We start from the raw sequence: 17,661 nt of genomic DNA on the forward strand, positions 1-17,661 counted from the left end.
CTTGCAGGCACTATCAGTAATACCTAGGGAATCATGGGGCGATGTTGCTAGGCGCTCTTACCATGATTCGATGGGTAAGTCGGAAATTGTTGTTCCGAGTCACAAGAAGTTGTGAGCCCACGGCTAGCTGTATTCCTGAACCATTGAGGGTTACACAAGTAATAGATTACTAAAACCCCGTAGAGATAGTTAAATTTAAAGAGTTAAATTTAATGAGAGAGAAGTTGGACTTCTTAACTAAAGGGAGTGGGATTTCTGAAATGACATAGGGATGGACATTTTTGGAAATCACTGAATTCGGATTCAGAAAAATTATCTTGACTCTAAAAGATGCAGAAATGGTTTCTGTGCACATTGATGAAATCAGTTTATCAATCGGAGTCACGATGAATTTTATATTAATTTCTATAACAACAGGCTTGGCTTGTTGGGCTTAAGTTATGGATTGTGGGCTTTAAGGAGTTAGAGTCCTGATACAATTATAACTAGAAATTATCTATAAATATATGTGCAGTGTTCGAAAATTGCATGCAATTCATTCATCAAATTTTCGAAAACACACATATTATTTTCTAAGGGTTTTTCGAAAATCCTTGTCCCTTTTCGGAGAAAATTCAGTCTTATGATTTTTGTGAAAAATTACAATTTTGAATTAACAGATAATATCTGTTTATTCTCTACGCAAACTTCTGATTGATTTCTAGTGCTGTCAATCAGAGGGTTTTGTTTTCTATTCGTGGACCTGATTGAAGAAACGTTCGTTCATCAGTTCCAGGGATATACAACAAGAGCAGATTAAATTCTATTGGTGTCCATAATCTCGCTTCGAGATTTTAAGGTAAAATATTTAATTATGATTATTTATTTTACTTACACAAATTTAATCGTAAAAGTTTTGATACCCCGATATGGAATCGTTCCATATTAATAAAAATAAATTTTTAAACTTCCGCTGCACCGGGTATCAATTCTAATTGATCTGAACACAGTTTTCCAACATCATGTTGGGATAGTATCAGGCGATTGTATAATTGCCTATATATGGTAAGTTTTTTGGTTTAAGCTAAGTAATTCAGCAACTTCATATTTGAATTTACATGCATGTTTAATTTTATTATATTTAAAATGAAAGGTATCTTTACAAAAAAAATGTTGGAAGATAACAAGAAAGGAAAATTCAGATTTGTGAATCCACAAAAAATCTCAGATATGGGAGAAACTGCACGCGACAAAAAATTAAGCTTGAAAGGTTGAACCAAAGGGCAAGTTCTTTAGCGGATAGGCTGAGTGGTGCATCGGTTGATCAACTAGTTTTGGTGCCATGTAATATCGGGTAAGTAAAAAATTTAAATATCACTTTGGTTGCTTTATTTCGATAATTTGTTGAATTATAAGAACTAACTATGTTTTTTTTTGCGTAGTTATCACTGGATTCTCACTGTCATTGAACCTTACAAGGATGTTATTTATGTGTTGGATTCCTTAAGTCATCGCATTCCTGATGATGATTGGAAATATGTAGTGGAAATGTGAGTTCATATATTTTTTTTTTTATCAAGTATTTATTTCAATCATTTAAAAACTCATATATCAAGTATATGAAGGGCCTTGAGATTGTTTAATTCAAACAAAGGAAGGAATGGTATGAAGAATGTTATGTGGGTAGTAGTACAGGTATGCATAATTATGTTCAATATATTATGTTTAAATATCTAAATTTGTCACCAACAATTTTTCTCTACTTCCATAGGGTCTTCGGCAACCAGATGCAAAACAATGTGATTTTTATGTGATGAATTATATATGAGAAAAATTATTCAAGAATTCGAGAATATCGAGAAAGTTTCACTACGATCAATAATAATCTTTCTTAACTCAAATAATTAAAACTAAATTGTTTTAAATTTGCAAAGTTATTGTTGATTGGTTTTGTATTAACATAATAATCTATGTGACAGTTCTCAAAAGGTGAGTACTCTTTAGAAAAAATTAATGAGGTGCGTTCGGAGTTGACAGAATGTATACAAGAACACATTTATGAATGAGTATGCACATGTATTTTGTTTCTTGAATAATGCTATTATTGGAAGTATTCACAGTTCATTATTTGATTAAGCTTGGAGGTAAAATTAAGTACTTGATATAACAGATTTTAGTGCACAAAGGAAGTTTCTTTAGCCGTCATTTAAACATGGTTACTTGATTAACTATCATTTAATCACTAATTTTGGATTCGGGTCACTAGACCTCTTCAAAGCCCCGCCATGTGCATATTTCCAGTAGTAAGCTCAAGAACTAAATTTCTCCTCGCAGAACCCCAATTCTACTTCTTCATGATTTTCCTCCTTCTCAAGTACTTGAATTTCTTTCTCAAACAACACCAACATACTTCTTCCTCTTTTTATCATGTTAACCTCCACCCGCACCATTTTTCCTCCTTCTCTCACCACCACATCATAACATTGATGTGCCACCCTTTGATCCCCAAGCAAGACCCCAACTTCCCTCCCTGCTGGAAACTTGAGATTTTGATGATATGTAGAAGCGATGGCTTTAAAGTCCTTCATAGACGGACGACCCAAAATTACATTGTACGATGAGGGAGCATCTACCACCGTGAAGCTCACCATCTTCGTGACCCTCTTAAGATCGCTTCCCATGGACACCGGTAGATCAATTTGGCCCATAGGTCGAATAGCATGGCCTGTGAATCCATAAAAGGGTGTAGGGATAGAATCTAACTCAAATCCTTCTATCTACATTTGATCCAAAGCCCTTTTGAATAATATGTCCACCGAACTCCCACTATCATTGAAGATCCTTGATATATCATAATTCGCAATTGTAACTGTCACCACCAAGGCATCATTACGTGGAGCCACAACACCTCGGAGGTCCTCGGGTCCAAAACTAATAACTAGTTCTTGTGGTAAATTAAGATCCTTAGATATCTCAAAGCTCTCCAACCTCCTCCCATGTGCTCCACGTGCTCGCCCAGAATCACCATCGGTGGTACCTCCTGAAATCATATGAATCATACCTCTCGTAGGATTGTTAGCATCGTTCATCCTCCTCCATTGATCAAATCATTGAGGAGCACCCTGACCCTCTATATTCATTCTCGGCTCCTCTATTCCTTGATTTATCCAAGGAGGACCTGGACCTCGCCTCGTGGGAGAATGAAACTCTTGATTGCCTCTTGGTGGAGTTCTTTCCCTCCTCATAGGTGGAGTCAACTTAGGACCTTCGTCGCTCCTTTGCCAACTTCCTTGACTCCTACCTTTCTCATCCACCTCCATCACCTTGTCCCGGTTTTGAGCAAAGGGGACATAAGGTGATATTCGTGTTTTGTTTGCATATTTTGATGCTATTTTGTTAGTAGTTTGCATGAATTTATTTGCTTTTGTTCTTGTTTTATTTTAGTTTTGTCTTTTGCATGCATTTAGCTTCATAACATGTTCTCGGGTTTAATGTGTAGAAGATATCAAGTTGAAGAAAGAAATGGCAGAATGTTGGCAAAAACTCATGCGCTCGATCCCACGTACTCATAGGATCGATCGCATCATCTGGATTGTGAAGGCAGTGGGATAGAAATTTTGAGCGCGCTCGAGCGGACTAACTCACGCGATCGAGCGCGGGCATCAAAATTTGAAGACAGTGAGAAGGCATATTTCAGTGCGCTCGAGCGGACGTACTCATGCGCTCGAGCGCGCAAGTCTGTTCGGGAATAATTTTTTAATTTTGGAAAATTTGTTATTTTGGACTCTAGGCTTTATTAGGCTTTTAATTCCATTTTTGAGGGATAATGATCAGACTTTGACATTCTCTCTTGGCGGCTAGGTTTTATTTTCCATCTCTCTTTCAAGTTTTCTTCTCTTCTTTTGAATCTTTCTTGAGTTTTTGGATGAATCGTTGTAGCTAAACTTTTATACTTGGTTGAGGGAGACGAAACCTTGATATAATTTATTTATGAGATTTGATTTTCAGTGTTTAATTTTTATTAGTATCAATATTTGATCTGTTTTATTTCATGTTTGTATGCGAGATTTTAGGATTGGCCATCTTATGATTTTGTTTTGCAAACTATAGATAAATTAGAATTCAAATCCGTAATTGTTCGAATTAACTAATTTGCGAAGCAACTACGCTTGATATTTTCTGCTGTTGAATTTATTAAATCGTAGGATCAATTATTGACTAGGCTAAATACAACCACTGGTGTTTGTGTTGTTTAGATTCGTCAGTTTTACTAGTTTGAATGCTACCGTAAATTTAAATCTAGATCGCTGGAATCCGGGTTAATTTATTGGTAAGGGTTAATTCAGAATGGTGTTTTCTAATTAGCTAAAATTTAGGTGAAACAAGAATTTGATTTTCAATGACGAATATTTAATAGGATTAATTATTTTTAGGGAATCGATGATTGAATGAGTGAATATCAAAGGTGTAGTACCGATACCAAGTCTCGTCTCTTATTGATTTCTCTAGTTGAATTTTCATTCTTGCATGATAGTGATAATTTTAATTTTAATTGCTTAAAATTTTCAGTAGTTAATCTCAAATCTCAAAACCCCTTGTTGTTTATTTAGAACACATTAAATTTACCTTTCCTCGTGGGAACGATCCCTACTCGCACTACTAAATTTTTCATTGTTTAATCTGAGTTGGGTTAATTTGGGCGCGACACGACTAAGCGTTACCAAATTTTGGCGCCGTTGCTAGGGACCAGTGTTTAATTTATTGTGTTATATCTATTTTTGTTTTGTTATGTTTTATCTCACTCTCTTCTCTTTTCTTTGTTTCGAGTTATTATTGTTCATGCTTTCAGGTGATTTTGCTGAAGAAGACTTTCTCTACGATCCAAAGTTTGAAAGAACTTTGCAGAGGCAAAGGAGAGAACTTCGTAGGCAACAACAAGAAGCAGCCGCTCGAGCTGATTTTCATGAAGAAGAGATGGCTGCTAATGCGAACCTAAGTCTTAGACAATTAGGCACTCTTGATCCCAATCAACAACCTTTATGCATTACTTTTCCTACACTAGAAAATAATGCTACTTTTGAACTTAAATCTGGATTAATTCACTTATTACCCTCCTTTCATGGTCTTGCACGTAAGGACCCGAATAAACACTTGATGGAATTCCATGTGGTTTGCACGAGTATGAAGCCCCATGGAGTGACAGAGGAGCAGATTCAACTGAGAGCTTTTCCTTTCTCTTTGAAGAGTGCTGCTAAGGATTGGCTATATTACTTGTGTAGTGACCCGTATCCAGAATTAGCGATTAATGAGTATATTAATCAGGTAATCATGTTTAGATTAAGTAAAACATGATTAAGGAAATTCCAAATGGGTTAACAGAGTCCTGGAATGGATTCAGGATACTCGAAAATGGTCGAGAAGGTTCCGAGGGTTCGAATGGATCGGAGGATCCGAACCAAAGATCGGAGGATCCGAACGGGTTTGGAGGATCCGAACTCGGATCCGAGGCTCCGATCGAGATCGGAAGATCCGTCGGTGAGATCGGACGGTCCGATCGGGGCCAGGACACGTGTCATCGCCGACATCAGCAAAGTGACATCATGGTTGACATAATATTGTGCGATCGGACGCTCCGAAGGTGGGATCGGAGGATCCGATCGTGTTCGGACGTTCTGAACCGGGTTCGGAGGCTCTGAACTCCGTCTATAAATAGGGGTCCGAAATCTCATTTTCAAAACGCACCTCTCATTTTCCTCTCTCAATTCCTAAGCCTTCTAACTCAGATCTAGGGAGTTCTAGGCATCCTATTGGGAATCCGGAAGTGGCATAGCGATCCCGACGTCGAGGCGAAGATGTGCCTAAGTTTTGAGGCAATTGTCATCAGCGGGCTGACGACGGACGCATGTATAGCTATGGTCTCCTTAAATTATTTAGGAGTATGCAATAGCTTAGTTAAGGCTTTTAGAGCTTAAATTATGATGCATGGATATTTGCATTGTAGAGTTGATGATAGGCTTGGATCCTAGAGCGGGACTGCTAGGAACTGCCTGTAGTAAGGTACGTAAGTACAGACTGAGATAGCCAGCGGGTTTGCATGCTTATATGTTGCATTTATGTGTCATATTATTATGCAGCATGTTCATATCATATTTTGCCTGTCCATCTTTTGAGATGAGCCATGTAGGGCCGCTCAGCCCTGTTAGGACGGTTGATGTCTAGGGCCTAGTGACTGACGGGTCAAGGGTGATTAGCATCTGGGGACACAGTCCATGTCCTGTAGGAATGAGCAGTGTACACAGGGTTTGCTCCCCAGGTTGTACCACTCATGTCCTAGGCACCATTACTGAGCAGTTATATACAGTTATCCCAGATATGGATACCCTATCATTTGCATGCATCATATTTGTATGTTTTACCCAGTGCTTTCGTATTGAGCTTAGAGCTCACGTCCAGTAATTTCTGTGTATCTGGATACCCCATTCGACGGGGCAGGTGTAGGTGCAGGATTGAGCACCAGGAGCTTGGAGTAGCCAACGACCAGTGAAGACAGTGAGATTAGCTGTAGGTTTTGCCTTTAGGGTTTATTTATTCAATTGAGTTGTATAATCGAATTTATTTAACCGGTTGTATTCTGCCGGTCTGCTTTTATTTAACTCTTCTGCAGCGATTTATTTTAATGCATGTTTAATTATGCTCTTAACTCTGATAAGACAGCGGATCTGGGTAGGGTCGCTACATTTTTGGTATCAGAGCATATGCATGCAAGAGACTTGGGATATAGTAATGAGACTTTGGGTTATCCTTATAGGATGGATGAGACCTTGGAAGAGGTGATGATGCGGCAATTAGTTTGCCCAGAGACTATCGTCATCAACAGGATTTCTAAAGATTTGGCTTATGGCATTCCAGCAAGTGCGGACAGGAGTGATGGATCGTGTCCGAGTTTTCGAGATTTCTACTCAGGTGGATCCTAGTTTTGGATCGAGTACCGGATGCCAGAGGCAGTGGCAGAGCATTGGATGGGACGCACTTGATGCTTGCATCTGTATCGTCCATACCATGATGACACTACTCTGAAGATTCTCCACTAGTAGTTGGAGAGATTGTCAGATAGACCTTCACCAGAGAATGCCTCGAGTGCCTAAGGCATGACAGGTTTCGAGCGTAAGGTCTTTAACCTCATGCAGTACATGGTTTTTCCGGTATGCTTGTATCGATGCTTTCGGTAGGCACACAGGAAACTTCATGTTCAGAAGCTGAAGGGGATCGGTTAACTCGTGCCCGAAAACGCAGCGGAAATATAAAATTTTTAATAAAAGAAATCCGAGCACTTGTGTAGTATTCAAAAACTCAAACAACCATAGGGTGTTTAGAATTTTACCTATCAATCTCAAAGATTGATTTATGGCTCCAACCAAGTTGATAAACAACTAGGCTCTTGAAAAATGGTAGACTCAATCTACAAGCTTCCAAGAGCACTCCTTGCTCAAAATGGATTCAATACTTCGAGCCTCCGAATTAGGTCCACGACTAGACGATCTAAATCCTCTCTAAATATGCACTAAAATATTTAGAGATTTTAGCATTGAGATATCATTTTCATCTCCCTCAAAAATGAAAGAAAAATTTTTGGAGAAAAATAATGGAGTGTTTGGCCACTTCAAAAAATTGGAATGGAATGGATTGTGTGTGTGTATATATTATTCCAAATAATATATTAAAGGAGAGGGATTAATGAGTACAATTAAGCCATGCATGGAAAATTGCAAGACATGCATGGAAAATTGCAAACCATCTTTCAACCCTTCAAATTCCATACACACACATATATATATCATATATATATATATACACGCCTATATATATATACATATAAAAATATATATATTCAAATGTCATTTGAACTTATTTTTAATTAATTATTAAATCTAAACCCATTTAAGTTTAATCAATTAATTAAATTTAACTTGAACCCATTCAAGTCCACTAGTATCAATAATTATACAACACTATATTAATTTTAGCTCTACTAGACTCAATAGTGTTTAATTAATTCAACACTTGAATTAATCTAATTATTTGTACATTAAAATGCCTACTAGTGTCAAATTAATTCAACACTTGAATTAATTAACTAAGTTCAAAATAATAGTTTAGAAAATCACCATTTTCATAAACTAATTATTTTAAGTCAACTTTTAATCTTGGAACACATTCACAAATTAAAAGTTACTTATTCCATTCATTCTCCAATTTAGAAGTCAAACTTCTAATTTATTTTACTTATAAACTCCTTTATAAGTTGTTCAACACATTGAACTTATTTTAATCTCAACGGGATCTAGAAAGATAGTACTTGTGTGACCCTCAATGGTTCAATGATACAACTAGCAGTGGGTTCACATCTCCATGTGATTCAGGATCAACAAGTCCCTTATATGAGCATACCCTAGATAGCTCCATTCTTATTAATCAACACAATGATAATAAGAACGTCAGAAAACTCAAGTCTGATAGTACCCAACCAGTCATGTAAACGTCTAGCAGCATCGCTTACATGACTCCCTAGGTATCAAATGATAGTGCCTGCAAGAACCAATCAATTATGGTTAGCATACAGTACGGTCCCTTCAACTCATATATCCCGACCGATTCGACAACCATTGGTTTATCGAGAGTTGTCATTGAATCAATAACTATGTGTCATGCCGTAGTTGCATCGAAAATGTAATTCAAGAAACTCTTTTCTTAATTACACTTACTCTGATCAGAGATTTCAAGCTACGTATGCATGATATAACATAGGATATCCATACCCGTAGGTAAGCGGTGAATCCCCGACTACAATGCATTGACTCCTATATGTTTCGTCACAACACCCAACATTGCCACCTGATGACCCCAGATGAGTCGGTAAACAAGTCAAAGTGAAGCACTAGCATATAGAGTCTCCATGTTGTCCCGGGTTATAAGGACTAATGGTGTACAACCATAAAATAGGACTTCTCCACTCGATAAGTGAGAACCACTTGGAAAATCCTTTAGGGAGGGTTGTTCAGTGCACTCTACAAGGAGCACCTATTTGCATGCTTGGACATCTCCATGTCCCCTACCAATGAAACATGGTACTCACATCGCAAATACTAGTCTCAAGCTCGAGCGGCCTTTATCCTTCTTTATGGCGGCTGAATCGACTAGGAACAGTTTAGAATATACAGTATTCCAAATATGAGATTCATGATAGTCATCACATGACCATCTCATATTCTTTCTACTATTTGAATATTCAAGGGCTTTATCTATGCAGCTTGCATGGGTATAAAGATAAAGATGTGCCAAATTAAATAATGTCAAATATTATTAAAATAAAGATTGTCATACAAGAGTTCTCTCTAGGACCATCGGCCAACACATTGGCTCGACGGGCACCTACTCTAACAATCTCCCACTTGCACTAGAGCCAACTACCCATATTCTTCAAACCCATTGATTCGCGATGCTTTTCGAACAATGGTCCTGGTAAAGGCTTAGTTAGTGGATCAACAACATTATCTGCGGAGGCGACTCTGTCTAACAAGACATCTCCTCGTTCCACAATTTCCCGGATGATGTGGTATTTTCTCAGTACATGTTTGGATTTCTGATGAGACCTTGGTTCTTTTGCCTGAGCAACGGCACCAGTGTTGTCGCAGTACACCGGGACTGGATCAACTCCATTAGGAATAACGCCCAACTCTTGGACGAAATTCCTAATCCAAACAGCTTCCTTTGCAGCATCGGATGCAGCAATATATTCTGCCTCAGTGGTTGAATCCGCAGTGCTATTTTGCTTGGAACTCTTCCAACAAACAGCAGCACCATTGAGCATGAATATAAAACCGGAAGTTGACTTCGAATCATCAACATCGCTTTGGAATCTAGAGTCGGTATAGCCTTCCAATTTTAGTTCTCCACCCCCATAAACCAAGAACATATTCTTAGTCTTTCTCAAATACTTGAGAATGTCTTTCACAGCTTTCCAGTGTGGAAGACCAGGGTTCGATTGATATCTACTTGTAACACTAAGTGCAAAGGCCACGTCAGGACGTGTAGATATCATCGCATACATGATACTACCAATTGCAGATGCATATGGAATGCGTGTCATCGTCTCTATTTCTGCATCATTCTTGGGAGACATGGACTTGGATAGAGACACGCCATGACACATTGGTAGATGTCCTCTCTTAGACTCATCCATCGAGAACCTCTTCACGATGGTATCAATGTATGTGGACTGGGTGAGACCAAGCAATCTTTTCGATCTATCCCGATAGATTTGTATTCCCAATACAAAAGATGCTTCACCCAAGTCCTTCATCGAGAACTTACTCGATAACCATACTTTAGTTGATTGCAACATTCCTACATCATTCCCAATGAGTAGAATGTCATCAACATAAAGTACCAGGAATGTCACAGCACTCCCACTGACCTTCTTATACACACATGGTTCCTCAGGATTCTTAGTAAACCCAAACTCTTTGATTGTACCATCAAATCTGAGGTTCCAGCTCCTAGATGCCTGTTTGAGACCATAGATAGATCTCTGAAGTTTGCATACTTTATGCTCACTTCCGATAGATGTGAACCCTTCAGGTTGAGACATGTAAATTTCTTCCTTAATATCCCCATTAAGAAAAGCTGTCTTCACATCCATCTGTCATATTTCATAGTCATACCATGTGGCAATGGCAAGCAATATCCTTATGGACTTGAACATTGCGACTGGAGAAAAAGTTTCTTCAAAGTCAACTCCTTGCCTTTGAGTATAACCTTTTGCCACTAATCGAGCCTTGAAGGTCAAAACCTTCCCATCCTTCCCAAGCTTCCTCTTGTAAATCCATTTACACCCTATAGGAACAATTCCTTCAGGTGGATCCACAAGATTCCACACTTGGTTTGAATACATGGAATTCATCTCAGATTCCATAGCTTCAAGCCACTTGGATGAATCGGCATCAGACAATGCTTCCTTGAAGGTCCTTGGATCTCATCCATGGTCAGGCTCATCTTGGCCCTCTTCAAGAAGCAGACCATACCTCATAGGTGGTCTTGAGATCCTCTCGGATCTTCTAGGAGCTTGTATCTCCTCTCTTGGCTGTTCGGGTGTGGGTTCCACAATCGTGGGTGTTTCTCGAACTTCTTCGAGTTCTATCATCTCCCATTTTCTATCCAATAGAAATTCCTTCTCCAAGAAGGTTGCATTCCTAGAAACAAACACCTTTGTTTCTTTGGGATGATAGAAATAATATCCAACCGAATTCCTTGGATATCCCACGAAGTAGCATAAAATGGATCGAGCATCCAATTTATCTCCCACTATCTGCTTCACATAAGCAGGGCATCCCCATATTCTTAGATAAGAATACTTTGGAGATTTTCCCATCCATATCTCATATGGTGTCTTATCAACTGCCTTTGAATGGACATTGTTCAACAACAGTGCCGCTGTCTCAAGTGCATATCCCCAAAAGGATGGCGGCAACTCCGTGAACCCCATCATAGACCGAACCATGTCCATCAAAGTTCGATTACGACGTTCTGAAACACCATTCAACTGAGGTGTACCAGGAGGAGTCCACTGTGAGAGAATCCCATTCTCCCTAAGATACTCTTGGAATTCAGTACTCAAGTACTCACCACCTCGATCCGATCGAAGTGCCTTGATGCTTCGTCCCAATTGTTTTTCTACTTCATTTCTGAATTCTTTGAACTTTTCAAAAGCTTCAGATTTGTATTTCATCAAATACACATACCCATACCTAGAGAAGTCATCGGTAAAGGTAATGAAGTAAGAATGTCCGTGCTTAGTGGTGATGCTAAGTGGACCACACACATCTGTATGGATCAAATCCAACAGTCCCTTGGCTCGCTCCACATGGCCCTTAAAGGGAATTTTGGTCATCTTTCCTTTTAGACAGGGTTCACAAGTAGTAAGAGAATTAATATCAGACATATCAAACATGCCTTCTCCCACTAGCTTGTTCATCCTTTTAAAAGATATATGACCTAATCGAGCATGCCATAAGTGTGCTGAATTTAGAGTATCTTGTTTTCTTTTGGATGTTGTTGATATCTCTTGGACATTATACATAGGAATATCTTTTAATTGTAAATTATAGAGATCATTTTCCAATTGTCCTATACTAATTAAACATTCATTCTTGTAAATATTGCAAACACCTTTGCCAAATAAACAAGAATATCCATCTTTATCAAGCATAGAAATGGAAACAATGTTTTTCACCAAATCTGGTACAAACAAAACATCTCTCAAATATAATTTAAAATCATTGTCCAACAATAAGTAAACATCTCCAATAGCTTTGGCTGCAACTCTTGCCCCATTGCCCATCCTCAAGAAGGTCTCACCATCTCTGAGTCTCGTACTTCTTGCCATCACCTGCAAATCATTACAGAGATGTGAGCCACAGCCGGTATCCAATACCCAAGAAGAAGAGTTAAGTGAAATGTTTACTTCAATGTAGAACATACCTTTTCCAGAACCATTCTGGTCAAGATATTCCTTGCAATTACGTTTCCAATGTACAGGTTTCTTACAATGATGACAGACGTCATTAGTCTTGTTAGCCTTAACTGGTGTGGCTACCACAACGGGACTCGGAGCTTGCCTCTTCAAGGGCACGTTCTTTTTGGGAGCATGGAAGGAACGCTTCTTTCCCTTCCCATGTGGTCTATTCTTTGAACCAGATGAAGATCCCACATAAAGAACCGGCTTCTCTTTCTTGATTGTGGATTCAAACGTAACAAATATGTTAACCAACTCCTCAAGGGTTGGATCTAACCTTTTCATGTTGAAATTCACCACAAAAGGATCAAATGAGCTAGGCAGTGACAAGAGCAACACGTCTGTGGTCAACTCAGTTGGTAGCACAAGATCCATGCTAACGAGTTTCTCCACGAGCCCAATCAACTTCAGGCCATGCTCATGGACCGAAGCCCCATCTCGCATGCGCAAAGTGATTAGCTCCTTGACAATCGCATGTCGAAGTGGGCGTGTTTGTTCACCAAAAAGTTCTTTGAGATGCAAATGAATGTCAGCAGCATGCTTTGCACTCTCAAAACGTCGCTGAAGCTCATCATTCATAGAAGCCTGCATATAACACTTGGCTTTCAAGTCATGGTCACACCAATCCTTGTAAGTCTGTAGCTCCTCAGGGCTACAATCAGTCGGAGCCGTATCAGGGGGCGACTCATCAAGTGTGTATGCAATCCTTTCCGAGTTCAAGACGATTTTCAAATTTCTTAGCCAATCGAGGTAATTTGGACCGGTCAGTAAATGTTTGTCGAGTATAGTAGATAGCGGATTGCGAATTGATGACATTGTCAAAACTTGTACTGAAAAATAATAACAGATAAATGTCAATGACTATTTTAAAATATTCAATAAGATATAAAGTGTGGACTTTAACTTTATAAATATTTACTCCCACTGTTTTGACATTTTTACTACCCTCTAGTAAAAACGGGAAACTCCTTTCCTCAGTAGGTACATAAGGTCCAATTAGCCAATTACGATCCCGAATAATATCAGCCAATCATATTTTCTAAAAGGTAGTTTCCAATTGCATCTCCATGAAACCCTTACGTAAACTTTTGTCTCACGCTTGATTAGGACCCAATAATATGACGTCGTTCATCTTTACGTGTCAAGCCTTACCCATCGATATCAAACCTTAATGGACGGTTGCCATGAGTTCCCCCAATAATATGAGCCGAAGTCATGGGAGTTCCACGTAGTTCACATCACCATGTCAATGGATGTCACAGCTTTCCGGCATCCAAAACCCCCCCAATAATATGAGCCGAGTATTGAATACGGGTAGCGTTCGTCATGCATCCATTGTCGATGGAAGACATGGAAATTATAAACACATTTATAATTCCCCTTTTCGGGCTTGATATAAATTTTGAATCTAATTCAAAATGAGGGTTTTTAATTTTGAAAAAGGTCTCATCATTAATTTTAAAGATCGCCATGTTTGATCGTATGTTTGCCGGATTCATGCAACTTTGTTAATATAAAATAATAACGCACATACTAATTAATAAGGATGATCAATCGCCCCAAAAACTATTTGGCCCGTGTGAGCCAAACACGGGCCTAGGTCCAATTCCTAGGGAATGCATGGGATGCAAATACAACAATTACATAAGCTTCCAATATTTACATGTCTTGGATCTTCATAATTCATCATGGCCCACCATCTTCCAATCTTGAACTTTCGCTATCAAATATTTTACATGAAAATATCCATGGCAAATAGGGATACATCTCATGGGGTGGGAACGGGCCATAAACCAAGCCCACTTTGTAATTTGATAATTATTACAACCATTCAACACAAAATATCCTAGCATACACCTAGCAAATTGGTCTTGGGCTTTTAATCATCCTTCATGCACAATATCACATATCATACACCATCAATTAATTATCTCAATAATCAATTGATCAAATATTATATATCTTGGTCCAATCACTAACCACCACAATTATAAAATAAATTAACAAAATAAACAAACACCTTTGTTTACTTTCAAATTAATTTATTTATAATTGAATTTCTTGTAAATCACAATTTACTATAAATAATCAAAGTCACACTTTAACTATTTATTTTATGAGAAAAATCACATATTATAAAGTTTAATTTTTCATAAAAATCAACTATAATATATTTAACAATTTAGGGCCTATGACACATGATATTTCAAAACACCTTTTGAAAAACTCAAGTCGTCATAGTCGTCACCGAAACTCCGTCGCCAGATTCCGGCCAAAAATTTTATTTTTTTTATTATTAAAAATATGGGGCAGCCCACGGCTTCCCCTAGGACACCTTCGGGCAGCCCAAAGGCTGCCCGAAAATAAAAAAAATAATTTTTATAAAATATGCCCTAAAAGTTAAAATATTGATTTTCTCATGTGGTTAGAAATTGACCTCAACATAATATCCAACAAATACTACACAAAAGAGTAACCTAGGCTCTGATACCACTGAAGGGGATCGGTTAAATCGTGCCCGGAAACGCAGCGGAAATATAAAATTTTTAATAAAAGAAATCCGAGCACTTGTGTAGTATTCAAAAACTCAAACAACCATATGGTGTTTAGAGTTTTACCTACCAATCTCAAAGATTGATTTATGGCTCCAACCAAGTTGATAAACAACTAGGCTCTTGAAAAATGGTAGACTCAATCTACAAGCTTCCAAGAGCACTCCTTGCTCAAAATGGATTCAACACTTCGAGCCTCCGAATGAGGTCCACGACTAGACGATCTAAATCCGCTCTAAATATGCACTAGAATATTTAGAGATTTTAGCATTGAGATATTATTTTCATCTCCCTCAAAAATGAAAGAAAAATTTTTGGAGAAAAATAATGGATTGTTCGGCCACTTCAAAAAATTGGAATGCAATGGATTGTGTGTGTGTATATATTATTCCAAATAATATATTAAAGGAGAGGGATTAATGAGTACAATTAAGCCATGCATGGAAAATTGCAAGACATGCATGGAAAATTGCAAACCATCTTTCAACCCTTCAAATTCCATACACACACATATATATATCATATATATATATATATACACGCCTATATATATATACATATATAAATATATATATTCAAATGTCATTTGAACTTATTTTTAATTAATTATTAAACCTAAACCCATTTAAGTTTAATCAATTAATTAAATTTAACTTGAACCCATTCAAGTCCACTAGTATCAATAATTATACAACACTATATTAATTTGAGCTCTACTAGACTCAATAGTGTTTAATTAATTCAACACTTGAATTAATCTAATTATTTGTACATTAAAATGTCTACTAGTGTTAAATTAATTCAACACTTAAATTAATTAACTAAGTTCAAAATAATAGTTTAGAAAATCATCATTTTCATAAACTAATTATTTTAAGTCAACTTTTAATCTTGGAACACATTCACAAATTAAAAGTTACTTATTCCATTCATTCTCCAATTTAGAAGTCAAACTTCTAATTTATTTTACTTATAAACTCCTTTATAAGTTGTTCAACACATTGAACTTATTTCAATCTCAACGGGATCTAGAAAGCTAGTACTTGTGTGACCCTCAATGGTTCAATGATACAACTAGCAGTGGGTTCACATCTCCATGTGATTCAGGATCAACAAGTCCCTTATATGAGCATACCCTAGATAGCTCCATTCTTATTAATCAACACATTGATAATAAGAACGTCAGAAAACTCAAGTCTGATAGTACCCAACCAGCCATGTAAACGTCTAGCAGCATCGCTTACATGACTCCCTAGGTATCAAATGATAGTGCCTGCAAGAACCAATCAATTATGGTTAGCGTACAGTACGGTCCCTTCAACTCATATATCCCGACCGATTCGACAACCATTGGTTTATCGAGAGTTGTCATTGAATCAATAACTATGTGTCATGCCGTAGTTGCATCGAAAATGTAATTCAAGAAACTCCTTTCTTAATTACACTTACTCTGATCAGAGATTTCAAGCTACGTATGCATGATATAACATAGGATATCCATACCCGTAGGTAAGCGGTGAATCCCCGACTACAATGCATTGACCCCTATATGTTTCGTCACAACACCCAACATTGCCACCTGATGACCCCAGATGAGTCGGTAAACAAGTCAAAGTGAAGCACTAGCATATAGAGTCTGCATGTTGTCCCGGGTTATAAGGACTAATGGTGTACAACCATAAACTAGGACTTCTCCACTCGATAAGTGAGAACCACTTGGAAAATCCTTTAGGGAGGGTTGTTCAGTGCACTCTACAAGGAGCACCTATTTGCATGCTTGGACATCTCCATGTCCCCTACCAATGAAACATGGTACTCACATCGCAAATACTAGTCTCAAGCTCGAGCGGCCTTTATCCTTCTTTATGGCGGCTGAATCGACTAGGAACAGTTTAGAATATACAGTATTCCAAATATGAGTTTCATGATAGTCATCACATGACCATCTCATATTCTTTCTACTATTTGTATATTAAAGGCTTTATCTATGCAGCTTGCATGGGTATAAAGATAAAGATGTGCCAAATTAAATAATGTCAAATATTATTAAAATAAAGATTGTCATACAAGAGTTCTCTCTAGGACCATCGGCCAACACATTGGCTTGACGGGCACCTACTCTAACAATCTCCCACTTGCACTAGAGCCAACTACCCATATTCTTCAAACCCATTGATTCGCGATGCTTTTCGAACAATGGTCCTGGTAAAGGCTTAGTTAGTGGATCAGCAACATTATCTGCAGAGGCAACTCTGTCTAACAAGACATCTCCTCGTTCCACAATTTCCCGGATGATGTGGTATTTTCTCAGTACATGTTTGGATTTATGATGAGACCTTGGTTCTTTTGCCTGAGCAACGGCACCAGTGTTGTCGCAGTACACCGGGACTGGATCAACTCCATTAGGAATAACGCCCAACTCTTGGACGAAATTCCTAATCCAAACAGCTTCCTTTGCAGCATCGGATGCAGCAATATATTCTGCCTCAGTGGTTGAATCCGCAGTGCTATTTTGCTTGGAACTCTTCCAACAAACAGCAGCACCATTGAGCATGAATA

Source organism: Henckelia pumila, chromosome 3, assembly GCF_033568475.1.
Source record: "Henckelia pumila isolate YLH828 chromosome 3, ASM3356847v2, whole genome shotgun sequence".
Taxonomy (NCBI): domain Eukaryota; kingdom Viridiplantae; phylum Streptophyta; class Magnoliopsida; order Lamiales; family Gesneriaceae; genus Henckelia; species Henckelia pumila.